This window comes from Sus scrofa, chromosome 15 (assembly GCF_054392235.1).
Source record: "Sus scrofa isolate SSC_HxYL_T2T_F1_AM1 chromosome 15, Sscrofa_HxYL_maternal_Yorkshire_Landrace_v2.0, whole genome shotgun sequence".
Classification (NCBI taxonomy): domain Eukaryota; kingdom Metazoa; phylum Chordata; class Mammalia; order Artiodactyla; family Suidae; genus Sus; species Sus scrofa.
In genome coordinates this window covers 61843325-61870896 of record NC_139397.1, presented here as the reverse complement: position 1 = coordinate 61870896, position 27572 = coordinate 61843325, and the positions used below count along the sequence as shown (strand labels likewise).

The following is a 27572-nucleotide window of genomic DNA, read 5'->3' as shown; positions in this document are numbered from 1 at the left end:
TACCCTAGCGTTGAAACCCCAGCTAAGGAATGGTCAAGCGGACATGGGCTGGGGTTGAGGAGGGGTTAGATCTAGAGAGATTTTTTTGGAAAAACAGATCCACCCTTCCTCAGAGGAAGATCAAGGGGGTCATGTGGGTGAGCTTGGGAGAGAGAAACACACACACACATACACACACACATAGACACACACACACACACTCACACAGACACACATAGACACACACACACACATATGCACGTGTGTGCAGCCCTCTCTGAACTTAATCAGTTTTTCAGTTTGCGAAACCATCTCTGAAACAGGAACTTGCCTTGGGTCTCCTGAACCAAGGGACACAAGTCAAGTTTTCCTCCTCACTGCCCACTTGTCCTTGGCAGCAGTTGGCCAGGCTGGTGGCTTCCTCTGGCTGCTGAGGAGGCAGCTCCCTGTGCCGAGAGCGTTTTTCCTCCCAAACGGGGCAGGTAAGTGGAGGCTGGGGTTTCTGGGGGCTCCTCTCACTTTGGTTGTCTAAGGATGGAGTTCCCGCTGTAGCACAGTGGGTTAAGGACCTGGCGTTGTCTCCACGGCAGTGTGGGTTTGACCCCTGGCCCGGGAATTTCCATATACTGCGGGTGCAGCCAAAAAAAAAAAAAACCCAAAAACAAAAAACAAAAAATTTGAGGTGGAGAAGGTTTCGGGGGGAATGGAGGAGCCCAAACTCCCCATGTATTAAGAGCGGGAGGTGGGGGTGGGGTGCAGACAGAGATTCTGCCAAATTACAGGCGTAACCAGCTAGATCCGGAACAATTCCCAAGGGAGGTCCTCCCACACCCACAGGAAGGCCAAAAAAAGGTTTGAAATTCAAATTATTTTTTGGTGCTTGGGACATGGGAGGGGAGGGAAGGAGGGCAGTGATAGTAAGTAGAACGGAAGGAGAAAGAAAAAATAAAAGGCTTGGTTGGTATCTTTCCTAAGAAGCAGCCTAGGACTGCAGCAAAGATGATGTGATGTAGTTGGACTTGAATATTATTTCCCCCTATTATGTATCTGCTGGGCTAGCCTGTAAAGGAGAAAGTTCACAAATTTTATATGAATTTGGTGTCTGCCCTGAAAGCAGTGGCTTCTGCCCCCTCTCCTTTTTTTAGCCGCTATTTTCGAGGTGACAGGGCAGAGACGTTTTGCCCACACCCTCCCTACACGCTGCCTTTGCTTCTCTCAAACGAATTCCTGGTCCTGGTTTCCTCCAGAAGCTTTCGTCCTTTCATGAATATTGCTGTAGTTTATTGTTGTTTCAGCTTACATTTTGGCCTTGGGTAAGAAGGATGGGAAAAATGTGGAGGGACAGATAAAAACAGCCACCATGATGAGAGGTGAGAAAATAATAATTACATTTGAGAATTAGGAGGAGGGAGAGATAAAACTCTTGGACCAGGACTTTAGTCTTTTCAGGTCTCGGTTTTCCTTATCTCTTAACAGGAATAATTAGGATTAGAAAGGGCTGCCAGATAGACAGAAGCTACTAAACACTCCAGTTAAATGTGAATTTCAGACAAACAGCGAAGCCAAAATCTGACATTACGATTTTGTGTATTTGAGATCGTTCTTTTGTTTGTTTGTTTGTTTTCCTTTCTTGGCAGTACCCTCAACATGCAAAAGTTCCCAGGCCAGGGATTGCACCTGAGTCACAGCATCGATGCCAGATCTTTAACCCACTGATCCACCAGGGAACTCCTGGGGCAGTTCTTAAGTCATCTCACTTGGTAATATTTAAAGAATGGGGACCCGCAGGGCCCGTAGTTTTAAGAGAATCAGTTTCTCCATCTGCCTGAGATGGAAAGAGCCAGTTTCATGCACCAGTCTTCTTTGCTCCTACCTGCCCTTTCATACCAGCCCTCTCGCTCTTCTAAAAAAGGAAAGAAAGCCATCGCCCTTTGTTGTCAAAACCTTCAGGGCCAAGACAAGGGACTAGAAGAAATAGCTGTGTTTGTGTTGAGAAAGCAAAAGGCTTTCAGAACTGGGATAGAAATCACTTCCCAAGGTGGGTAGTTTCCAATTTATGACTTGTCATAAAACCAGGAGGAAAAGCCCTGGCCTGACCACTGATGGATCATTACAATAATTGTTTGAAAAATAGGCTTTATTTTTTAGAGCCGTTTTAGACTCGCAGCAGAATGGAACAGAAAGTACAGAGTGTTCCCGTATGCTCCCTGCCCCCCCACCCCAGCACACACACACACACACACACACACACACACACACATACACGCAGAGGCATGCGTGAGCATGTGCACAGCCTCCCCCACAGAGTCATTTTTGACATGATGTCTGACCGGCAACTCAAAGGAGTTCAAACAAGCGAAGAGCCCTGCCAAATTCGGCGCTGCTGAAAAACAGATTTCAAGTTGCCTGGCAAAGGTGGGCTGGCGAGATATCTTCGCATTGGGTTTGTGTTCACAGGCAAGTGAGTCATTCCAGGCCCCCTTCTGAAGCCATGAATCCAGAACTCTGTTCCAATTTTCCTTCTCTCTCATCAGCCCTGAACATTTTCATCACCAGACTCCTTAGAACCCCAACTCCTTGTGAATGGGAACAAGGCTTCACAGGGCCTACAGTCAAGAAGATAAGAGATAGGGATACCATTGCTGCTAAGCCTGCTCCTTCTTGCACTAGTAATACTGATTGCTGGATATTTGAACTATTTACATATCTATGAAAATGTACAACAATACATATTTTTAAAAATCCATCCTCATCCATTGCATGAAGAGAATCATTTCTGATAGCATTTTACTGTTTTTTGTTTGGTGATCAATAAAATATATACGTGGAATTCCCTTTGAGGCTCAGCAAGTTAAGAATACGACATAGTGTCAGTAAGGATCACAGCATTGCTGTGAGTTGCAGTGTAGGTCGTAGATGCGGCTTGGATCTGGTGTTGCTATGGCTGTGGCGTAGGCCTCAACTGAAGCTCTGATTGGAACCCTGGCCTGGGAACTTCCATATGCTGCAGGAGCAGCAGTGAAATGGAAAAAAATAATTGTAATGATAACCTAGTCTCAAAGAGGGCTTTTAACACTTGAAGGCTGAAGGTCATAGGATATATTTTTATTTTTTAAATTGTAAAATCAACATATAGAGGCATTTCTGTTTCAGAAAATACGATAGGTAATCAATAAGAGATATTCAAATACATGATGTTCAAACACATGATGTTCAAATAATAAAAGACGTCATAAAAATATGACGTTTGGAGACACTTCTTTAGAGGAAGTGGAATGAAAATATAGCCCAAGGAAAAAAGGGAAGGATTTAACATTTCTGACTATTAAAGAACTGAAAAAGGAACGATATTGTCCAGTTCCCATGGTACTTAGATTCTATTGGATGCATTTTAAAAGAGTGATAGGAGAGGTTTATTTAAAAATATCCATGTTAAATATCAGTAGAATACATCCTTTTCAACCACTCAAAACTCTGATTACAAGTTACAGATGTCAACTTAAAAATGTGGGTGGAAATTCATACCTCTCAGCATTTTTAGGGGGTGTAGGTGAAGAAAAATTTAAAGACCACTGCTTTCTAGCATCATCTCATTCCTGCTCATAATATAGTACTTATATTTCTAAATCCTTTACAAATTTGAACAATAAAAAATGTAGGCATTTCAAGAGTTCCTAGGTAGCCTATCGGGTTAAGGATCCTGCCTTGTCACTGCATCAACTCAGATCACTGCTATGGCGCAGGTTTGATCCCTGGCCTGGGAACTTCCATATGCTGCAGGAGCAGCCAAAAGAAAAAAAAAAAAAAGTGGGCATTTTTACCTACAATTTCAGAGGATTCTGAGTGCAAAGTTCTTTGTACCTCATCATGCTGCTCATCTACTCTGAAGTGGGTGGTAGTGACAGGGTCATGATACAAAGGCTTAAATTGGAGAAACCAGAAATAAATCAGCCCCGAGACCTCACGGCTGAACTATTTCAAGAATATGCAGTTACATTTCAGCGGCCACAGTTTGACTCATGGTGTGCTCAGTAACATATAATTACAAGCTCTGCTCTAAGGGACTTCAACTTCTACCGTAACGCTTGCCTGTCACCTTCTGAGTATAGGGGAGTCACCGCAGGGCTGAGTGGTAACTAATTGAGATGACCAACCCAACCCTGATGCGCAGCCCGTCATAGGAGAGTAACTTTCTCGCACACCAGCAGAGCTTCTGGTGGAGGTTTTTTTCGTTTTTTGTTTTTCGGTGGTTTTTTTTTTTTTTTTCTTTGACCTGCTCGCAACATGTGGAAGTTCTGGGGCCAGGGATGGAACCCATGCCACAGCAGTGACAATGCTGGGTCCACAACCTTCTAGGCCACCAAGAAACTCCATGGTGGAGTTTCCATTTAAGAGAGGCAGACAAATAAATGAAAGCGGACTTCCCCTGTGGCCCACAGCAAAACTACGCTGCGTTGTCTCTGAAGTAGCTCTGGTTCGATCCCTAAGGGAGATAGACCAAGTTCAGGGTTGGTAGATGCAAATGATTACATTTAGAAAAAGGATAAGCACTGAGGTCCTACTCGACAGTACAGGGACCTATATCCAATCTCTTGGGACAGAACGTGATGGAAGATAGTATTAAAAAACTAACGTTTTATATATATGTATAGCTGGGTCACTCTGCTGTACAGCAGAAATTGATACAACACTGTAAATCAACTGTACTCTAATTTAAAAAATTCTAAAACATAAAATAAACGAGTGGAAGCATTTCCTGTGTCCAAATGGCAGAGGAAGTCCATGGGGGTGGTGGGGTGGGCGGTGGTTGGGAGCTCCATTACAGGGGTTATAGCAGTGGAGGCAGGCAAGGCACGAAGCACTGTTCTTCACACCAGAAGGGAAAAGTAAATGTTAGTTCTTTTCTGTGATGAGGACTTCGGAGATTTAGTCTCTTATCAAATTTCAAATACAATATTGTTAACTATAGTTAACCATGCGGTACACTCCATCCCCTGAACTTATTTATCTTGTAACTGGGAGTTTGCAACTTTTGGCCCTGCCCACCCCACTGGCTTCGGTCAACCATTGATCTGTTCTGTTTCTATAAATTAAAGGTAGGTTTGTTTGTTTGTTTATTTATTTATTTATGTCAGGGCTGTACCTGCAGCATATGGAAGTTCCCAGACTTGGGGGCAAATCGGAACTGAAGCCACTGGCCTATGCCACAGCCATAGCAAATCTGGATCCAAGCTGCATCTGCAACCTATGCCACAGCTTGCAGTAATGCACACTGGATCCTTCACCCACTGTGCCAGACCAGGAATCAAACCTGCATCCTCATGGCTACTAGTCAGGTTCTTAACCTGCCGAGCCACAACAGGAAAGTTTTTTAGATTCCACATGTAATTGAGATCATACAACATTTATTTTTCTCTGTCTTTCTTCATTTAGCCTAATGCCCTCAAGGTTCATCCACGTTGCTGCAAATGGCCGGATTTCCTTCTTTTTCATGGCCAAATAATATTTCATTATAATATATATTTCATATATTTCAATATATGCCACATTTCTTTACCCATTCATTTGTCAAAAGACACTTTGTTTCTATGCTTCTACTATTATTTATGCTGCAGTGGACATGGGTGCAGATATCCTTTTAGACAGCGATTTTGTTTCCTTCTGATATGTACACAGAAGTGGAACTGCTAGATCACATGGTGGTTCTATTTTTAATTTTTTGAGGAACCTCCATACTGTTTTCCATAGTGGCTGCCTCAATTTGCATTCCAACAGTGCCTGAATGTTCCCTTTTCTCCACTTCCTGGCCAACACTTGTCATTTGCTATCTCTTTGAGAACAGCCATTCTGACAGGTGTGAGGTGATATTTCACTGTGGTTGTAGTTTGCATGCCCCTGATGATTATCCATGTTGAGCTAATCATGGTACCTGTTGGCTATTTGTATACCTCCTTAGGAAAGAGGTCTGTTTAGCTCTTCTGCCCATTTAAAAAATCAGATCGTTTGTTTCTTCTTGTTGAGCTATATGAATTCTTTATATATTTTAGATTTTAATCCCTTATCAGATGTATGATTTGCAAGTATTTTATACCATTACATAAGCTGCCTTTTCATTTTGTTGATGGTTTCCTTTGCTGTGCAGAAGCTTTTTAGTTTGGTGTCACAACACTTTACTTTTACTTTTGTGGTCTTTTGCCGCTTCTGGTGTCAAATTGAAAAAAAAAAAATCATTGCCAAGACCAATGTCAAGGAGCCATCACACTGTGTTTTCTTCTAGTGTTTTATGGTTTCAGGTCTTCAGTATTTTAATTTAGACAATTTTCTTTTCATGGACTTTTTATTTGTAAGGTCTTTTCTAGGGACATTAAATATTTCTTAAAAATTTATAATTATACAAAAGAAACATAATGCACACAACATAATATTTTAAAAATAGGAAGTTACTATTGTGGCTTAGTGGTTAACAAACCTGACTAGTATCCATGAAGACGAGGGTTTGATCCCTGGCCTTGCTCAGTGGGTTAAGGATCTGGCATTGCTGTGAGCCATGGTGTAGGTCTCAGACAAGGCTCAGATCTTGCGTTGCTGTTGCTGTGGCACAGGCTGGCAGCTGCAGCTCTGATTCGACCGCTAGCCTAGGAACTTCCATATGCCGCCGGTGTGGCCCTAAAAAGCAAAAAATTAAAAAAAAATATAGGAGAGTATGAATGAATCCTATCTCCTCTTACTACCTGAGTGGTGATCTCCTCGCCAGGGGCCACTCCTACCTGCAAAACCCTAGAAAGTTTCCACCTAAAATAAAGGCACTGATTGAAGTTCAACTGCTTTTTCCCACCCCAAAGTCGTCACTGAAAGTGATGAAGATTGTCTTGGGCACATATAACCTCTGGGAATGCTTGTTAATTTTTCTTTCCCTCCTTTGTTGTTGTCAGCTAATCCATTTATAGACAGAGGAATGAACTGCATAAAGTCATTCTCCTCCCCACCCCCACCCCCCAGCCCTGTCCCCAGCCATCTCCACCAGCTTCTCCATTCTCTTGGTTTCTCATCTGCCGAGGACTAAGAAACCACATACCTGGACTTTTTGAAATTAGATCTTTCGTCAGAATCAATCAGCCCACCTCAGAAAGGTGTCTCCATGATGACACAGGGACTGTTGGCTACTCAGAGCCCTTCTCCTTCTTACTTTCTGGTTTGGAGTTCTATTCCAGAGACTGAGGTTACCAGAAGGTGACCTCTAGGTCAGGACCGTGTTCCTGTGTGTTTTTCCAGCAAGCCGGGACTGTGACATCTTCTGACATCAGAGGCTAGAGCGTTTGGCTACTTATCCTTAAAACATCCATAACATCATTAAGTATTAGGTGTGGGGATAAATTTAGCTTGTTATTGTTTAATGACTCAGTGAAAGAGTTAAGCCAGACGGGGCTTAATCCTCCAGCTTCGTGTTACACTTAATTTGAACAAAGTTTGACAGACATGTGGAGTCATCACACAAATTATGATGAAATTTGAAAGAAGATTCCTTAGCCCATGACTGGTCTCCAGTGACTCATAATGAGTTTCACTAGGTGTTGGTGTTCAAACTGCTAATCAGGTTTTGTGAATCTTTTCCAGTCGCAGGAGTTTTAATACGAATGGATACCAAATTGGCTAAAATGTCTTGAAAAATGTATCCACAGACTGACAACTATTTTTAAGTTGAAAATGAAGTTAGTTCTAAGTTCTATGTTTTTTTAAATCACAAAGTGGCTCTGAGATCTCTGAGATACTTTAAACTTAAAAACTAGTAAGGGCCTACTGTGTAGCACAGTGTAGTCTACTCAATACTGTGTAATAACCTATATGAGAAAATAATCTGAAAAAGAATGGATGTATGCAAAAATAAATAAATATATATAAACATATATATGGTTAGTGAGAACCTACTGTATAGCACAGGAAAATCTACTCAATACTTTGTAATAACCTGTATGGGAAAGAAGAATGGACATATTTATATGTATGACTGATTCACTTTACTGTACACCTGAAACTAATATGATACTGTAAATCAACTATATTCCAATAAAATTACATTAAAAAACTAGTTACTTGCTTATAAAACTAATATTTTCCCCTGTAATCATAAAACAATACATGCTTATTGAAGGATACTTGGAAAATTAAGAAATAGAAAATATTTTTTTTAATTAAATATTTGGGAGATCTGGTGTGGCCACTGCCGTGGCTCAGGTTGCTGTTGTGGCGTGGGTTCACTCCCTGGCCCAGCAACTTCCACCTGCCTGGGGTGCAGCCAAAAATAAAAAATAAAAAATAAAAATAAATAAAATATCTGTTTACTCTTATTGTTACTTTTTGAACTTCGTATCGTGTGCATGTATTTCCTATTAACAAAATAATGGAAGGATGTAAATCCATCTGTCCAAATATCCAGTTTGATTGTCTTTGTTTTGTAAGTATCAGCTTGTGTTGAGAACCACACAGCTTGTGTTGCGCCCCACTGGGAACTCTCAACATACGACTTTTATTTGGAGGTGGCATAATTCAGCATATATTTATATCTATATTTATATTTTACATTTAATTTTATATACAAACATCCAGGTGTTCTACTAGTTTTTCTTCTCTCCCTATGTTAAAAGGCGATCTGCTTCACTGACCACCAGAGGCATCTCTTGGAACAAACCAGATAGGGTTTATTCCAGTTAGCAGCTCTGACTCTGTTTACTCCCAGTATTTTCTAATCCCAGCCCCCATGTAGGCTCAGCCCTGAGGAAATGAATTACGAAACTAGTCTAAGCAAAAACAAAGTTAAATATCAACTATAATAAATTTTTTTTTTTTTTACAGTTAAATACAGTACTAAAGCATGGTCATGGACCCAAGCGTAAAGTGTCTGTCTATTCTTCCTATGATTCCTGTAACCACAGTTTTTCCTATAACCACAGGGCATGGCTGAGGGTGCAGGAATCTCAGCCATGCACTGCACTTATTTAAACTGACGGGAAAACAATGCCATCAGCGTGAATCAATAGCAACGGTGCATTTGGCCAGGAGACTGTTATTTCTGGGGACTGGATGGGCACTTTGTTTGGAGGTTTTTAATTCATGTCAGATTTAGGAGTATGGCCATGTTTTCCAAACTTTGTCACTGGGAAATAACTTTTGCATGTGTCCATATGTAATTGTAATGTCTCTATGTCTGTATGAGTATGAAGAAGGCAATAGAGTGGGTAGTTTGAACAACAGGAATTTATTTTCTCACAGTTCTGGAGGCTGGAGTCAGGGATGGGGTGGCCAGCCTGGCTGGAACCTGGTGAGAGCTCTCTTCTTGGTTGCAGACAGCTGCCTTCTTATTGCGCATTTGCATGGTCTTTCCTCGGTATGGTGAAGACAGGGAGAGAGCACTGCCTCTTCTTATAAGGCCAGCAATGCTATCAGATTAGGACCTCATCCTTATGAACTCATTTAACCTTATTTTTCCTCCTAAAAGCTCCATCTCCAAATGCAGTCACATTGTGAGTTAGATCCTCAACATATCTTTTTTTTTTTTTTTTTGGCCACCCTGTGGCATATGGAGTTCCTGGGCGAGGGATCCGAGCTGCAGTTGCAGCAACGTGATATCCTTTAACTCACTATGCCAGGGATTGAACTTACATCTTGGTGCTGCAGAGACGTCACTGAGCCTGTTGCGCCCCACTGGGAACTCTCAACATACGACTTTTATTTGGAGGTGGCATAATTCAGCATATATTTATATCTATATTTATATTTTACATTTAATTTTATATACAAACATCCAGGTGTTCTACTAGTTTTTCTTCTCTCTCTCTCTCTTTTTGGTTTGGCCATTCCTCACAAGTGCCCAGGCCAGGGATCGAACCCACGTCACAGCTGTGACTAGAGCCACAGCAGTGACAACTCTGGATCCTTAACCCACTGAGCCATGACGACTCACCCAATTTTCTCTGTTTGGATTTTTCTTTATTGCTGTCCTTTATTGCAGTATGGGAAATTGCCATAAGGGAAACAGCAGTGAAATTGCCAAAGTTTCTTCCACTCTCCACTTTCCCTATTCTCAAGGCTCTAAGAATTGAAGCTAAGAGATAACCTTGGGTGTGGGGCAGGGACCATTGAACTAGAATTCAGAACTCACAGATTCAACTCATGATTCACTAATGTGATTCTCAGACTCTCTCTCTCCCCTTAAAACTTAAATTCTTCTATCTGTCCAATGAAATTAATAATCTATAATCCTGTGAACGTGTGAAGAAAGAATAGTTAAGAATTTGTCATGTAATGCTAGTTCTTTGTAATAAAAATTTGAAAATGAAATGCAAAGATTTTAATCCAAAGGCATAAAACTGTTAAAATGTAACAGACATTCTCAGCACTTACCATGTGCTCTAAAAACATTAACTCACTCGACCTCAACAACAATGGTAGGAGATGGGTTATCTGTTATCACTACCTTCTCCATTTGGTAGAAACACAGAGAAGCAGAGTAACTGGTCACTGGCTTTATAGCTAATTAGTGACAGAGCCAGGAGTCACATCATAGAGACCAGTTACTCTGTGGTCACAAACTACGAAATTACTGCTTGTTCCTTCTAATCAGGTCTCTTCCTTGTTCAAAAACCTCCAATGGCTCTTGAAGCCTAAAGTAATTAGTACAACTGAGTTGCTCAGTGATAAAGACCCTCCAGTGACTTTTCTTTGCCACGAAAATCCTTTCTTCAGGGAGTTCCCTGTTGGTCAGTGGTTAGGATTTGATGCTTTCACTGCTGTAGCCCAGGTTTGATCCCTGGTCTGGGAACTGAGATCCTACTTCAAGCCGCTGCATTCTGTGGCCAAAAACAAATTAAATAAATAAATAAGTCTTGATAAATTTAAAAGACATTGAAATCATACAAAATATATATTTTATAAATTTAAAAGATATTGAAATCATACAAGATATATATATAAAATAAAGTCGATAAATTTAAGATATCGAAATCATACAAAATACATATTTTATAAATTTAAAAGATATTGAAATCATACAAGATATATATAAAATAAATAAAGTCTTGATAAATTTAAGATATTGAAATCATACAAAATATATATTTTTAAATCATACAGGAGTTCCTGTCGTGGCGCAGTGGTTAACGAATCTGACTAGGAACCATGAGGTTGCGGGTTCGATCCCTGCCCTTGCTCAGTGGGTTAATGATCCGGCGTTGCCGTGAGCTGTGGTGTAGGTTGCAGACGCGGCTCGATCCTGCGTTGCTGTGGCTCTGGCATAGGCTGGTGGCTACAGCTCCAATTAGACCCCTAGCCTGGGAACCTCCATATACCGTGGGAGCGCCCCAGGAAATAGCAAAAAGACAAAAAATAAATAATAAATAAATAAATAAATAAAATTAAAAAAAAATCATACAAAATATATATATGCCCACCCCTCCCCTGAGCACCAGCTGAACCTAACCAGTCACTTTATCTAATGCTTTTCTCCATCTCTTTTACATTTTACACTATCTCTACCTTCAAGCTACTTCCAAAGTACCATTTCCTTCATACGTTTTTCTCCTGCCCGCCCCCAACCCTCGCTGGTGTTTTTTTTTTTTTTTTTTTTTTTTTTCCTACAGAATTTTCTCTCTCCTCTCTTCCCTACATGTATCAGTTTCTGGCTTTTATATTAGTTCTTTCTGTATATGTTACATTCCCTCCCAACTAAATCATGGGATACTTCAGGGCTATAATACTCCTTCTCATAGGACTTTAAATTTTTTTTTTATTAAAAATTTGAATCATTACTGTTCTTTTTTGATGACCAAGTGTACACAGGCTTATTGCAAAAAAATTAAACATTACAGAAATACATCTCTTAGAAAGTGAGATCCATTATTATAACCTCTGCTCCTCTGCCCTAAAAGGATGGTAGTTAACTGTTTGGAATGCAGTCTTTTAAACTTTTCATCATGTAATAAACATCTACAATTTTTATTTTCAGTAATAGGATTGTACTTATACAGACAGCTCTGTATCTTTTCTTCCACTTAAATTATTTAGTATTTTTCATGTAGAGATGTATCTCATTTTTTTTTTGGCCACGCCCATGGAGTGTGGAAATTCCTGGGCCAGGGGTTGAACCCCTGCCACAGCAGTGACAATGCTGGATCCTTAACCACTAGGCCACTGGGGAACTCCTGTATCTCATTCTTTTTTAACAGCTGCATAGTATAAGATTGCATTGTTGTGATAGTATTTTCCTGTTCAATCTCTCATTGATGAACATGACAATGATTTCCAATTTTTACAATTATGAAAAATAATTTGCTGCAGCAAATGTATGCATAGAGTCCACATACACACTCTGTAAATACATGTAAACATACACTCCATCTTTATTGCATATTCACCAGATGACTTTCTGCAGAACAAATCCTTGAACATGAAATTGCTATCTGAAATGGAATAGAGATTAATTTTTTAGACTTTTAAATTTTTTTTTTTTTTTTTTTGCTTTTTAGGGCCCCACCCACAGCATATGGAGGTTCCCAGGTTAGGGGTCCAATCGGAGCTACAGCTGCTGGCCTACACCACAGCCACAGCAATGCAGGATCGGAGCTGCAGCTGCGTCCTACACTACAGCTCATGGCAACACCAGATCCTTAACCCACTGAGCGAGGCCAGGGATGGAACCCCCAACCTCATGGTTCCTGGTTGGATTCATTTCTGCTTCGCCATGAAGGGAACTCCTGGAATAGAGATTCTCTCTTTTTTTTTTTTTTTTGTCTTTTTGCCATTTCTTGGGCCGATCCCACGGCATATGGAGGTTCCCAGGCTAGGGGTCTAATTGGAGCTGTAGCCACCAGCCTACGCCAGAGCCACACCAACGCCAGATCTGAGTCCCGTCTGCGACCTACACCACATCTCACGGCAACACCAGATCCTTAACCCACTGAGCAAGGGCAGGGATCGAACCCGCAGCCCCATGGTTCCTAGTCGGATTCGTTAACCACTGCGCCACGACGAGAACTCTGAGATTCTAAATAATGATAATTGTCAAAAATGTAGAGGGAAAAACAGCCTTGTTTTATGTCTTCCTGTATCCTTCACAAGCTCAGTGGTTAAGAGGGCAGGCTCTGGCCTCAGACTGCACAGGCTTTTATCTAGGCTTGGCCCCTGTTTTAATCACCTCATCTATAAAATGGGGACATAGTAGTATCTTATGATGTTGTAAGACCTAAACTACATAATACGTGAAAAGCAATTAGCATTTTAATAAGTAGCTGGAAAATAAGTAAGTGCAAGCTATATGGGAGGTAATAGGTTCAGATCATTGTTTGCTGAATGAATGGGACTGAATAGAACAATAGTAATTTGAGTAATCTTTCTAGAAATGGATGGTACTTTCCTGTTGAAGCCAACAGCAACTCTTTATAAAATGACCAGCTAGCATTAGAAGTGCAATGGCCTTGGAGCCATTTACCTCTGCAAAATTAACTGGCCTGAACTGGGATCGACCACTGACATTGGCCTCTTCAGTCCCACCATTTTCTGCAATGGAATGAAGTGGCCCCAGCTGCAGGCTGGTACCTTATATAATGGGTATCTCTAAGGACAGAGAACAATGCAGTTCCCCAGAGGGGGCACTGGCTCACCATGTAAGGTGGTTACCCAGTTTCCCAGCCATGAACAATGAAAATGAATAGAAAATTCATAAATAAATGGCTAGAGGAGAAGGCTCTCTGTTAAATTCTTAGGTTTTAGACCAGTAGTCTCCATCTTCATGGAAAGACTCCTGTAGCAATACTAGAAGATTTTGAAGGTAATCAACCCTGGGTTCTAGAAACATCTCTGCCATTAACTAACCAGCTGCAAAACCTTGAGCAAACTGATGAGTCTCATCTTGCATTGACACAACAGGGGACCGAAATAGCTGCTGTGAAAGGCCCTTTTTGACATTCTCTTCCCCACAGGCAGAGTCACATTTTCAGAACTCAGGGCTGTTTACTGCATTAAAAAAGGGGGTGGGGGACATAACCAGGCAATGGAAATAATTGCAAAATGTGTCAGTTAAGAGAAGGCAAAAGGACCATGGTGGGGCTCAGACTCAGTTGACACCCTGGTGCTACTACGGGAGGGGAGGGTGGTGGTCCTGATGAAGACCTGGAAGTATAGGGATGAGGGAATAGAGTCCAGGCAAAAATTGTAGGCTACCTGGGCCAGAGACTGGCCAGGGGCAAATATGGCAGTAAAGGGCCTCCCAGGGAACTATGAGCATTGCCGGTAAGTGCTCTGATGACCCTCCCCCAGCCCCACAGGCTCTTGCCCTTCCCCCCTTCACTGGAGTCAATGAACTCAGTGCCCATTTCAAAATCCACCTCCTTGGAGTTCCCGCTGTGGTGCAATGGGATCCCAGGCATCTCTGGAGTGCTGGGATGAAGGTTCAATCCCAAGCTCAGCACAGTAGGTTAAGGATTTGGCGTTGCTGCAGCTGCAGCTTAGTAGCAACTGTGGCTCAAGTGTGATCTCTGGCCTGGGAGCTCCATATGCTTTGGGGTGGCCAAAAAAAAAAAAAAAAAAAAAAAAAATCCACCTCCTTCTCCAGGACACCGCTCTTCCCCCGCCCCCGGACCCACAGACACACACACACACACACACACACACATATACTTCCTCTAAAGGCTGATGGTACTTACTCTGTGCCATTTCTACGACACTTTCAAGAGGAACACAGGGCTGCCTGGACCTCCTAAGAACAGTTGTATCCTCTCCAGGAGACCCAAGGCTGTTGGCTCCTTTTTGCCTCCCAGGCATCCAATACAGTAGTGCTCAGAAAATATTTGTGGCTCTGAGATTGAGTGACTCAGGCAGGCACCCCACAGGGGTGGAGCGGAGAGTAGAGTTTTATGGGTTTTAAATATGAACCATACCATGTTATCTGAGACTATTACCTCTTTGCTCACCCTGGAAACCTTCAGTTCTAGTTGGATTTGCTGGGAGCTGAATGGAGTTTTGTTCCTTTTCATGCTGAAAACCATAATCCAATGTTTACATTAAAAAACATTCACCTAGCACCTACTTCATGATCCGCAGTTGTCCAAACACTTTACAAATGTTGACCCATTGACTATTCCTCCAACTAGATGTGGAAAGAGAGGCACTGAAACACTGTCACTTGCCCTGGGATCAGAACTAATAGGCGCCAGAGCTGGGATTTAAACCCAGGCCCTCTGGTTCCAGAGTACATGCTCTGCCTGAAATTTACCTGAGTGGCAGAAATCTTCAAGAGCAGAAAGAAAAAAAATGACATTGATATATTTGTTTCAAAGGAATTTTTTTTTTCTTGTGTTCCCCTTTCCTTCCTCATTCAAAGCAAAATGTTCTGAAGCCAACAGTCTTTTTTCACACCTGAGAGAGCAGGCGGCTCGTTTTCTTTTTTGCTTTGGCAATCAAAATGGAAGAGGAAACGAGTGTGGTTTCATCACTGGTGCTTTCGGGGTGTGTGCTGCGCGTGTGGTCCTGCCTCCCTCCTGGCAGATCTGGCTGCCCCCCACCCCCTTCCTTCAGGCCTTGTTGCCTCAGGTCCCGGGGACGACTGAACAGTCTGCCTTTCCCCTACAACACTGGGATGTGGACCAGCCTTTCTGGCAATTCCGCTTAACCAGACTTTGAGCTTCGAGGGTCTTCTTCAGCCCTCCCCTCTGTCAAAGCCCAGTAACTCGGACTCAGGCCTTACCAGCTGCGTTTGCATCAGAATCCCCAGAAATCGCAGCGCTGCGTCCTCCATCCTAGGGTGAATCCACCACGGTTCTGAGTTTCGGGCTTTAAGTGCCCGACTTAATGTATATTTAAATAAATACCTATCTCCTCACCTGAGAGGCCGGCCTCAGAACCTGACTGACCAGCCATTGATTAACTGTGGGTACCCAGGGCAAATTACTTAACGTCTCAGAGTCTCGGTTTCCTCATCGTGAAGAGGATGGATACCCACAGGGTTGCCGCGTGGATCGAATGAGATAACGCAGAGGATGCACTGGCACCCAGTGGTTCTCTTAGGTTCCTCTTAGCAATATTACTTAATACCTGTTTGTCTGTTCCCATTTTTCCCCAGAGCACCCTCCCGCTCTGAGGGCTGGAAGGGCGTCTTTGAGCCACGCTCTGAAAAAGTCCCTACGCACCCGTTAGAACGTACCACCCCACGGGGCTCCCGGGATGCATTCATGACAACCCAGGAGAATCAGCGGTGCTTCAATCTATCCTAACCCTAGACTTAACCCCGCGGCCCCTCATGGCTAAGGGCTCTGGGTCCTCGGGAAGCCCAAGTGAAGCCGCTGGTGGCTTTGGGAAAAAGAATGGGGTAAAGAGAGAGTCTGCGCTCCCTCCTTCTAAGATGCCCTCATCCCGGAGCCCCTTTCCCGCTCGGACACCTGCTGCCCGAGGCCGGCGTCGGAGAATAGGGCCTCCCACCCTGCGGCCGCGTCCCACCTGCCGGGCCGCCGGCGCGGGCGAGGTGGTCCAGGCCGGTAGCCTCGGGGGCCGCCTCCGGGCGCCGCGCCCCCGCCGGGTCCGCGCAGCTTGCGCGCCGGGCCGCGCCCCCTCCCAGCCTGCGGCGCCCCGGCACCCTTCTCTTCCCCCGGCGGGCTCGGCGGAGCATTGTACTCACATCCGGGGCTGGGTTTTCCTTTAATGCGAAACGTAATTAACCCGGAAAAAAGAGCCGAGAGACAAGAGAGAAGGAGGGTGTGGGGGTTGGGGGGGGAGAAGAGCGAGAGGAGCGAGAGGCCCCTAGAGTTTCGTGGCGACAAAAATCCCCGAGAGCGACAGCCCGCCGGGCCGGAGAGGCGCCTCCCAGCCCGATGTAACCCACGCACCCGGCCCGAGCCCCGGCCCTGCGCGGCGGGGTAAGTGGGGCTCTCGCGCGGCCCCAGGAACCGAGCGGCGCAGAGAGGCGCGCGGGGGCCGGCGAGGGACCGGGCGGGGGCTCCTGCCTGCGGGCTGATGGTTCCGGGGAGGTCGCGGCGGCCCCCAGGGGCCCCAGGGAAGCCGGGGGCGCAGCCCCTCCTCCGGCCCTCGGGAGCGCGCGGGGTGGCCAAGGTCGCGGCCGCCAGGGGTCGGGCTGCGGGGGTGGGGCCGCGGGCCGGGTCCGGGCGGGTGTGCTGCTGAGCTGCGTTTTCTCACGTTTGCAGCGGCGAAACTTCTCTGCGGGCTCTGACGCTGGGGCACCGGCCCCGCAACGACTGCCCGGGCTGCGGGTAGGGAAGGCAAGCAAAGGACGCCCAGGCAAGTCCCTTGGGGCACGGATTGGGCTGTGGAAACTCCTCTTTCTCTTCCCCTATCAACCTTATTACATGGCAGGCCTAGAAGGCTCCCGGGGGAGATCCCTCCTTTCCCTTTGGGTGCAGCAGGGCCCTCCGGCTTCTGGAACTCCGGACTCTGGGGAGACTTGAAGGAAACGGTCCTCAAATGCAGGTTCGGTGCCAGGTTGGGAAAGCACTTCGAGGGGAGCTGTCTGTACGTCTCCCTAAGTTCTTCCTCACCTTACAAGCTTCCCTCTTCTGCTCCAGTTTTGAAGACTGTAGGAAAGCAAGTGTGCAGACACGTCCAGAGAGGAGGTGCGGCGGGGCCACCTAGCTCGGAGCGTACTCATCTCCCTCGTCAGGCCAGCCCTGCACACCGCCCCCCCCCCTTCCCCCAGCCTCCCGCTTTAAGGTTTCCTTCCTACTTGGTGAATCTTCCCCTTCTGACTCCTTCTCCCACCCCCTCCTCCAGTCTTTCTTTAGGACTCCAAATGGGGTTTTTCAGACGCGAGTTAACAGCAGGGGAGGGGGAGGGGACAAGCATTCTGCCGGGTCGCCAGCTGTGGGCTCCCGGAGGCACTTCAGCCCGCTGAGCCGTGGTTGCACTTGGGCTGAAGTTCCAAAACTGTACCCCTGTTGCTCTTATTTGTTTGCTTTAATTTTTTTCCGTTGTTCTTAATATATTTAAGTCGCGCCCCTTTTTCCTCTTTTCTGGAGCTTTATCATTTTTCTTTGGTGGCAGAGTCTTCAGAAACAGTAAAGCCAAAGATCTTGATGTTGTTTTCTATTTCAGTTGCGTTCAATGGACATTTATTGGGTAATTAAGGCAAGAAAGGCAGTGATGAACAAAAGGAAGCCTGTCTCTTCAGGTAGCTTACAGTCTAATGGAGGACACAGGCTAGGCTGCACATCTACAACCTAGAACTCAATGCAGATTACTAAAATAGAGATCCAGCAGGCTTTGTGAAACTAAAGGAGGCTTTTTTGTTTGTTTTGTCTTTTTAGGGCCGCACCCACGGCACATGGAGGTTTCCAGGCTAGGGGTTGAATCAGAGCTGTAGCTGCCGGCCTTACGCCACAGCCACAGCAACCCAGGATCTGAGCCTCCTCTTCGACCTACACCACAGCTACAGCAATGCCAGATCCTTAACCCAGTGAGCAAGGCCAGGAATTGAACCTGCATCCTCATGGATATTAGATTAGTTTCTGCTGAGCCATGATGGGAACTCTCAAAAGGAGGCTTTTAAAAACACCCTCCCTCATCGATTCAGATATCAGCCTTCTATTGCGTGCCAGTTGAACGTAGGAGACTTTTGCCATAGCTTCTAGTCAAGACTCTGTGGCCAGCTTGGTGTATGGCGTCTACTTAGGTGCTAAGTAATTGTTTGTTGAAAGAATAAGTGAGTGACCACAAGCACAGAAATTGTCTGCCCCTGTCCAAAGGTAAGAGAAAAGAGCAGTGCGGCAGTGGCTCAGGCTGGTTCAAGCTGATTCATCAGGATTTACCTTGGATGTTGCCTTTGGACCTGAGTATCCTTTGCCTTCTTTGTAACCCCTACTTTTTACAAAGTGTCAGTGTCACTCCTAGCAGTGGGTGCCTTGCTCATGTCCCATAGGCCATCACCTAGCTATAGACTGGAAAACCACCTGCCCTTCTGTGGAAAGTTGGCAACCCTTCCTCTCCCTTCTCACTGGTGCTTTCTTCTCTCTTCTGTATAAGGAAGTAGGGCCTGCAGAACCCATTGTGTACTCAGAGTGAGCTGAACTGTATTGAGTGTGATATTTTCCTAGAGGTTAAAATAAACCCTGAGGACATGCAGGTTTTGGTTGGTGCCTCCTTAAGGAGAGATTCTGCGGAAGTGGGAAGGGGAGCAGCATCAGTCCTGTCCACCAAGGACCTCTGAGCAGCCCTCCTGCTGGCATGTGTGGCATTTGCTGAAAGTGCTGGAACACTAGGAAGCCAGGAGCAGCAGGGCCATGGTTCCCTGCTATGCACCCAGCTGGCACTTCTTTGATCTCCTGTCTTCTTCATGGGGCAGGTGGACAGATGGGTGATGCCTTGTTGTAAGGCTGGAAGGCCTCAAATTCGATCTTGCTGTAGCCACAGTGCAGTAAATAGCTCTTCTGATTCACTGAAGCTACGGTGGCGGCACTACTTATTCCAGCCAAGGTAGTCCTGGAGCTTGGAAAAGATGATCTGGGTGCTGGGACTGGCAGTGGTTGGGGCTGCCTTACTTTCAGTTTTCCATTGTCTTCCTGGGCTGGAGAGGACTCCGATGAGCCAATCTGTTAGGGGAGGAAGAAAGCAGAGCAAATATTATACTATGACAGCCTATGGCATGAGAAGAATCCTAGCTCTGCCCAATGTAATAAGTTCATCCTTGAGCCTGGGAACTAGTCAGAACAAGGAGACGGGCTGCAGAGAGATGGGAGGGATGGGGTCTCTTCCTTCCCATTCTGAGCCAGCCTGTGGTTGGTGCAATGAGGCAAGAATTGGAAGACTCCACTGACCTTGACTCTGAATCCTGGGTTGCCCTGCTCTCCCCTTCCTGGTCCCTGCTGTTAAACCCATCCAACCTTTTGGGCTTTATAACTTCTCTTTCTTCTAGAAGCCCTTTCATTGGCCTGATCCCCAGTGACTGAAGTGACTTGCAGAGCACTAAAGGCTGAATTGGGCTCTCTCCCTGGGGAGGACCCACCCACTAAGGCAAGAGGCTTTCAGCTTCGGGGCCTCTGGTGTGCCTTTCTGCCTTTAAGGGCAGGCCAGCTGAGATAGAGGGTGGGAATCGAGGTCCCCTTCTCCTCTAGAAACACTGCAGTTAAAGGCTAGGGCCCCGCAGTCCCATCCTCTAAGGCTCACGTTTGACCATCCATCCACTTGCAGATCAGCTCTGATTCTCCCCTGGGAGGAGCTGGAAGCACCTTCAGAGTCCTTTACCTGGAACCCTATTGCCTGCCTGCTTCTGATCATTTTCAGGGTGGCCTGGAGAAGGTGGAGGCTGTGGATCTTTTGGACTTTTTGTTAATCTCTTGGAGAGTTTTAGAGATGAGAAATAGGATGGTTTTTGGACTAGATGGAAGAGTAAGGGCAGCCTCTGCCTTCCCTTGTAACAGATCCTGGTGTCACTGCTTTGCCATTGCGATTTGCTTATTGGTATTGGAGGGGTGGAGAGGGCCTGCAGCAGCTTTGTGATACCAATGGGAGTCGTGTACTACTTTTTAGGCACTTCAGGTACACACACACACACACACACACACACACACACACACACACACACTCCTTAATAGTATTTACCCAGCTCTTAGTCTCCTACCAGTCCTCCTGTGAAGCACTTTTTAGACATCATTCATTTAATCTGCACCAGCAGCCTTTGAAGTAGGTGTGGTGATTCTCTCTCCATTTTTCAAATGAGGGAAGAGGCCCAGAAGAGTGTAGTAGAGTCTCTTGGCCTCTACAGCCCCTGTTGGACTCTACAACCCGTGCTCCTTCACTTCACTCTAGCACCTAGCTGGGTTATTGAGATCAGCAAGCACACCCTTTTAAATGTTCTTGCAAGAGGCACCCAAACTGATCGCTGTCACTGGCGCATCCTCTGAGCCACACCCAGCCCCTCCTCCTTCCCCTAATCCAGAGACCCGGGCACCTGCCTCCCAACTGGTTTAAGCCATGTCTGCGTCCTTCCAGGGCTTTGCAGAAGGCTAGTCCCGTAGAAGAAATAAGGATGCTTTCTTTGCATTTTCCTCCTGCCCACGTTTTAGTGGGTGAGAAGGTCAAGTTGGAAGTGAAGGTCTTGGCTCTGGGGCTCCTGTTTGGCTGCTGTTAAAAGGCCCTCCAGTGAAACCGAATCAGGGAGTCTTCTAACTGGGGGGATTTTCACATTCTGAAAGTTGGAGATCTCTGTCTTTATAGGCTATTTATACCCCCCTCCCTCCATGATGGCTCCCTGTGCTGGGGAGCTCCCTGGGAGAGGTGGTCTGAGGAGCCCAGGGCAGGCCTTTGTTTCCTACCAGCTCCAATAACCACAGTTTCTCTGAACAGAGATGAGGCCGCTGTTAAGAGAGGTCATGAGCGTTTCAACTATTTTGTTGTTTTTGGCATCTTTGTTGCAGTGGTATCCATAGTCAGTTGTTTCTGCCTGGTTCTCAGTATTTTTTTTTTTTTTTCCCTTAAAAATTCCTTGAGTGTCTTTTGCCCTCCATTCAGCATTCTCGGGTGGGGGTGGAAGGTGGGGGATTGGGCACCTTTTCCCATCCTCCCCGCCTTCTGGCTGACTTCATCGCTGCTGCATCTCAGGGGCACTTCCTCTGGGACCGTGTTCTCAGTACATTCCCTTCTCTCTCCGGCCTTAGACTCTTTGGAATGTGCTCTTTTGACAGCTTCAAAATGCAATGCTGTTATAACAGTAGGAAGTAGATGTCCCCACATTTTTGAAGTTATAACCTTTGGTCCAGTCTCTGGGCTGAGTTCTGAAATAGCTGTGCTTGTGTTTTGTTGCTGTTGTGTTTTTCCCGGGCCCTGAGCAGGGCTGAGGCTCCGCAGGGCACCCTCACCGAGGCTGGAGATTGAAACAGAGGTGAACTCTCCGTTCACGTGGCCCATGCGTTTTCTAATCTCCACACCCCAGTTCCTGTCTGCTTATTACAGTCCTCGCTGAGACCTCTGATGTCATTTCCCGATTAACTTTCTCCTGTAGAAATTTAGCAATTTCCTGTTGGTATCCCTCTCGCTCACCACCGATGCCACTGCCCCAGCTTCTACCCTTGAGGGTGACAAGGCAGCAGATGTTATTCCTTGCATGCCCTGCTGTATTCCTGACTCTTTTTCTGGAGCAAAATCCCTGAAATTCCCTCTCCTGCCAACACCAAGTAATGTGAAAGAAAAATCTCCAGATTTACAAATGAATTAATTTTTTTTTGCTTCTCAGCTGTTGGAGGTTATAGTGGGTTATTTCATCCCGGGGCCAATATCATGTAAGCTTTATCCCTATTTTCAGTTTCTCTCATTTTATTTACCTTTAAAGTATCAGCACCATCAGGTAGATGAATCTCCCTTATTTCACTCTATTTTTTCCTGTCTCTTCAAGCCACATTAGAGATCTTAAAAATAAGATCATTTTTCATTATAGCTGGTTTACAGTGTTCTGTCAATTTTCTACTGCACAGCATGGTGACCCAGTCACACATACATGTATAGATTCTTTTTTCTCACGTGATTGTACCCCATTGCTAGTGACTAGACATAGTTCCCAGTGCTACACAGCAGGATCTCATAGCTTATCCATTCCAAAGGCAATAGTTTGCATCTATTAACCCCAAGTTCCTAATCCATCCTGCTCCCTCCTCCTCCCTCTTGGCAATTACAAGTCTATTCTCCAAGTCCGAGATTTTCTTTTCTGTGGAAAGGTTCATTTGTGCCGTGTATTAGATTCCAGATATAAGTGATATCATATGGTATTTGACTTTCTCTTTCTGACTTACTTCACTCAGTATGAGAATCTCCAGTTCCATCCATGTTGCTGCAAATGGCATTGTTTCATTCTTTTTTATGGCAGCGAAGTATTCAATTATGTATATGTCACATATCTTCTTAATCCATTCATCTGTCAATGGACATTTAGGTTATTTCCATGTCTTGGCTATTGTGAATAGTGCTGCAAAGAACATGTGGGTACATGTGTCTTTTTTAAGGAAAGTTGCCTGGGTATATGCCCAAGAGTGGGATTGCTGGGTCATATGGTGGTTCTGTGTATAGATTTCTAAGGTACCTCCATAATGTTCTCCATAGTGGTTGTACCAACTTACATTCCCACCAACAGTGCAGGAGGGTTCCCTTTTCTCCACACCCCTCCAGCACTTGGTATTTGTGGACTTATTAGTGATGGCCATTCTGACTGGTGTGAGGTGGTATCTCATGGTAGTTTTGATTTGCATTTCTCTAATAATCAAGGATGTTGAGTATTTTTTCATGTGCTTGTTTGCCATCTGTGTATCTTTGGAAAAATGTCTATTCAAGTTTTTTGCCCATTTTTCCATTGGGTTGTTGGCTTTTTTGCTGTTGAATTGTATAAGTTGTTTCTACATTTTAGAGATTAAGCCCTTGTCAGTTGCATCATTTGAAATTATTTTCTCCTATTCTGTAAGTTGTCTTTTTGTTTTCTTTTTGGTTTCCTTTGCTGTGCAAAAGCTTGTCAGTTTGACAAGGTCCCATTGGTTTATTTTTGCTTTTATTTCTGCTGCTTTGGGTGACTGACGTGAGAAAACATTTGTAAAGTTGATGCCAGAGAACGTTTTGCCTATGTTCTCTTCCAGGAGTTTGATAGTGTCTTGTCTTATATTTAAGTCTTTAAGCCATTTTGAGTTTATTTTTGTGCATGGTGTGAGGGTGTGTTCTAGTTTCATTGATTTACATGCAGCTGTCCAGGTTTCCCAGCAATACTTGATGAAAAGACTGTCTTTTCCCCATTTTATATTCTTGCCTCCTTTGTCAAAGATTAATTGACCGTAGGTGTCAGGGTTTATTTCTGAGTGCTCTATTCTGTTCCATTGGTCTGTCTGTCTGTTTTGGTACCAGTACCACACTGTCTTGATGACTGTGGCTCTGTAATATTTTTTGAAGTCTGAGAGAGTTATGCCTCCTGCCTGGTTTTTGTTCCTCAGGATTGCTTTGGCAATTATGGGTCTTTTGTGGTTCCATATAAATTTTTGGATTGTTTGTTCTAGTTCTGTGAAAAATGTCCTGGGTAATTTGATAGGAATTGCATTGAATCTATAGATTGCTTTGGGTAGTATGGCCATTTTTACAATATTAATTTTTCTAGCCCAAGAGCATGGAATATCTTTCCATGTCTTTGAATCCTCTTTAATTTCCTTGATTAATGTTTTATAGTTCTCAGCATATAAGTCTTTCACCTCCTTGATAAGGTGTATTCCCAGGTATTTGATTTTTGGAGGTGCAATTTTGAAAGGTATTGTATTTTTGTATTCCTTTTCTTTAGCTTTTCTTTAAAAAAATATATTTATCTGTGTCTTCATTCATTTATCTATGCATTTAATTTTAAAATGTTGGGAATTTTCCGTTGGTTCAGTGGGTTAAGGATTCAGTACTGTCCCTGCTGTGGCTCAGGTCATTGCTGTGGAATGGGCTCAATCCCTGGTCCAGGAATTTCCACATGCCACAGGTGCAGCCAAAAAGAAAAAAAAATAATAAATAGAAAGCTTTAGAGTTTTTTTTGTTTTTTTTTTTTTTTAAAGGTGTTTCTATGTGGCTTAGTGGGTTAGGGACCCGATGTTGTCTCTGTGAGGATGTGGGTTTGATTCCTGACCTCAATCAGTAGGTTAAGGATCTGGTTTTGCTGAAAGCTCTGGCATAGGTTGCAGATGTGGCTCTGATCTGGTGCTGCTGTGGCTGTGACGTAGGCCAGCAGCTGCAGCTCCAATTTGACCCCTAGCCCAGGAACTTCCATATGCCATGGGTGTGGCCCTAAAAAGAAAAAAAAAAAAAAGTAGTTAATTCTGGGAGTTCCACAGTGGCTCAGCAGGTTAAGATCTGGCATTGTCACTGCTGTGGCTCAAGTTGCTGCCAAGGTGAGGGTTTAAACCCTGGCTTGAATTTCTGTATGCTGGAAATTAAAAAAAAAAAAAAAAAAAAAAAAAAGTCAGTCCCATCTCTCAAGTTTCAAGAAGGAAAATTCCACTGGAGGGTCTTTGTCGGGGTCCCTGCTTCCTTTCTACAGAGTACTGGGCCTGCTGTCATAGGTGCTGTAGTAGCAGAGGGATAGAGGCATTGGAGTACCCTTTGTGGCTCAGTGGTAACAAATCTGACTAGTATCCATGAAGATGAGGGTTCGATCCCTGGCTTCACTCAGTGGGTTAAGGATCCAGCGTTGCGGTGAGCTGTGGTGTAGGTCAAAGATGCGGCTCGGATCCTGCATTGCTGTGGTTGTGGTGTAGGCCTGTGGCTGTAGCTCTGATCAGACTCCTAGCCTGTGGACTTGCATATGCCCTGGGTGTGCTCCTAAAAAGCCAAAAAGAAGAAGGATAGATAGGCGTCATCTTGGGTGGGAATCTTCAGTTGACCCCCAGGACGGAGCCCCCTCTTATGATGACCTGAGAGCAAGGAACCACACCTGCAGGGGGAAGAAAGCCTCTCTAAGAGGATGTTGCAAAAGAAAGTAGGAAACCCTACTAGGTTGGAGGGTGTCAAAGCTCTTTGGGTTGGTACCTGGCTTTGGGGCAGTTGTGATGGGTCGACTACTGCTTTCTTAGGTTTAGGACTTTGAAACACTGAAAAGTCCTGAGAGAGCTACAATTTAGGCAAGGTTTTCTTGTTTATGGACTCTGGCAAATTGAGAAATTTATTCTCAGCTTCAAAATGTATAGGCTGAGGATAGGGGTGTGTGTGGCGTTTAAAAAACTTTCCTTCCTGCTAAATAAAGTAGCATACACCTTCCACAGAAAATTTGGACAGGAGTTCCTGCTGTGGCACAATGGGATCGCTGTCATCTCTGCTGTGTCAGGGCACAAATTCCATCCCTGGCCTGGCACAGTGGGTTAAAGGATCTCGTGCTGCCATAGTTGTGGCATAGGTCACAACTGCAGCTTGGATCTGACCCCTGGCCCAGGAACTCCATATGCTGTGGGGTGGCCACAAAAGAAAAGAAAAAGAAAATTTGAACAATATGGAAAATATGTAGAAGTAAATTAAATTCACCCATACCCCATAGAGAATAACTTAAATCTTGGTGTCTGGATGTCCATCTTTTTCTATCCAAATATAAAAATAATATTTAGAAGACTGGGATCATATTCTAAATGTAGTTCCAAATTTTCCAAATTAGATCTAATTCTAAATATTATTATATCTTAAAAAACTTATGATGTGGTGTGTTTCTCCCTGATTCATTTAAATGTACTTGAAAACATAGTTTTTTAAAGACTGTGCACTCTTACTGTATAGTACAGGGAACTATATCCAATCTTTTGTGATAGAAGGTGATGGAAAAATATATGAGAAAAATAATGTATATATGTGTATGACTGGGTCACTTTGCTGTATGGCAGAAATTGACAGAACATTGTAAATCAACTATACTTAACAAGAAAAATTTTTAAAAAGAAAATCTAAAATAAAATAAAGACTGTGTACCATTTCCTATGTGAATGTCCCATCATTTATTTATTATTCCTTAGTCATGGGACATTCAGAGCATTTCCACCTTCTTGTCATTATAAATTCTACTGCAGTTTCCATCTTTTTAATTTAATCTTTATTTGCATCTTTGTTTATTTACTTAGATGGAATCCTAGAAGTAGGGTATGCATATTTTTAGCTCTCTTGTTATATATATTGCCAAATTGCTTTCCAGAAAGGTTCATACTCCTGTCCCAGGTCTATAAGAATTCTAGAAGTTTCTTCAAGTAGGTTACATTGTTCCAAGCAAAGGTCTTCTCACTTTTCTTCCCCTCTCCTGCCTCAGTCTCCCACTGGCACATATTTTATTTTTTTAGAGTTTTAGTCTTGCTCCCAGTTATTTCTTGTGTATTAATAAGACTGATAAAGATGTCAGTTGCCTCTGTTCCTAGGGGATGATTTTATTCTTGGCTTGAATCTCCTCCAGTGATGGGACATGAGGCGCTGGAAGGGGTGTAGAGGAGATATTGGGAACAGGGATGTCACCCAGGGCCCTCATCTCATTTGAAGGGAGGCAGCCATTGACTCTTTTCTCATGAGCTTCATCTTGTCAACAAGCAAGAGCCAGCCAGCCATCTCCGTTTAGTTGAATTTAATCCATTTTCTGCTGCTGATCAAGGAGTAACTCCATGCAAGTTCACTTTATTTCTAAAAATTTCACTTTTACCGTGAATTAAATACTTAACATACTTTTCATTTGCAGCACCATACTTAGGAACTGATTCCCCGAAGAAACTGAGGTCATGTAAAACTCGTCTCTTTTCTGTTTTAGAAAAGATATGTTGTTTTATCTACTTAGGAAAGATACATTTATTTTTCTATTACTTACTTAACTGAATGGTGTGAGGCCATGTTTTGGTTTTGTCTGGCGCATGCATGTGTGTGTATTTGTGTGTGTGTGTGTGTGTGTGTGGTAGGGGGAGAGGGAGAGAAATTGTGTGCACATGCAGTTTTGATTTGCATTTAACAAAGTCTAGGAAGGAAGATGAAGCAAGAAACAAACATGAAAAAATGTTCTGCCTCACTGGTTATCATACAGTTAAACTAGCAGTTGAAATTAATAAGAACATTTAATGTATGTGAGATTGTAGCAATGGTAACAATACATT

The 27572-nt window shown here is 44.1% G+C and overlaps 1 protein-coding gene across 4 annotated transcripts in view; it reads left to right on the top strand.

Annotated features, from left to right (window-relative positions):
- The first annotated feature begins 352 nt into the window (after positions 1-352).
- Positions 353-27572, top strand: part of PLEKHA2 (pleckstrin homology domain containing A2) — an 87338-nt gene continuing 60118 nt past the window's right edge. The window contains exons 1-2 of one of the 4 annotated variants that reach the window (XM_085001079.1): positions 16683-16877; positions 17163-17256. The gene's annotated coding sequence lies outside the window, so the exon portion shown is untranslated. Of the gene's footprint in view, positions 462-16682; positions 16878-17144; positions 17257-27572 lie in introns of those variants that run through there. The other 3 variants (XM_085001080.1, XM_021075122.2, XM_085001078.1) reach the window with 3 other exon arrangements.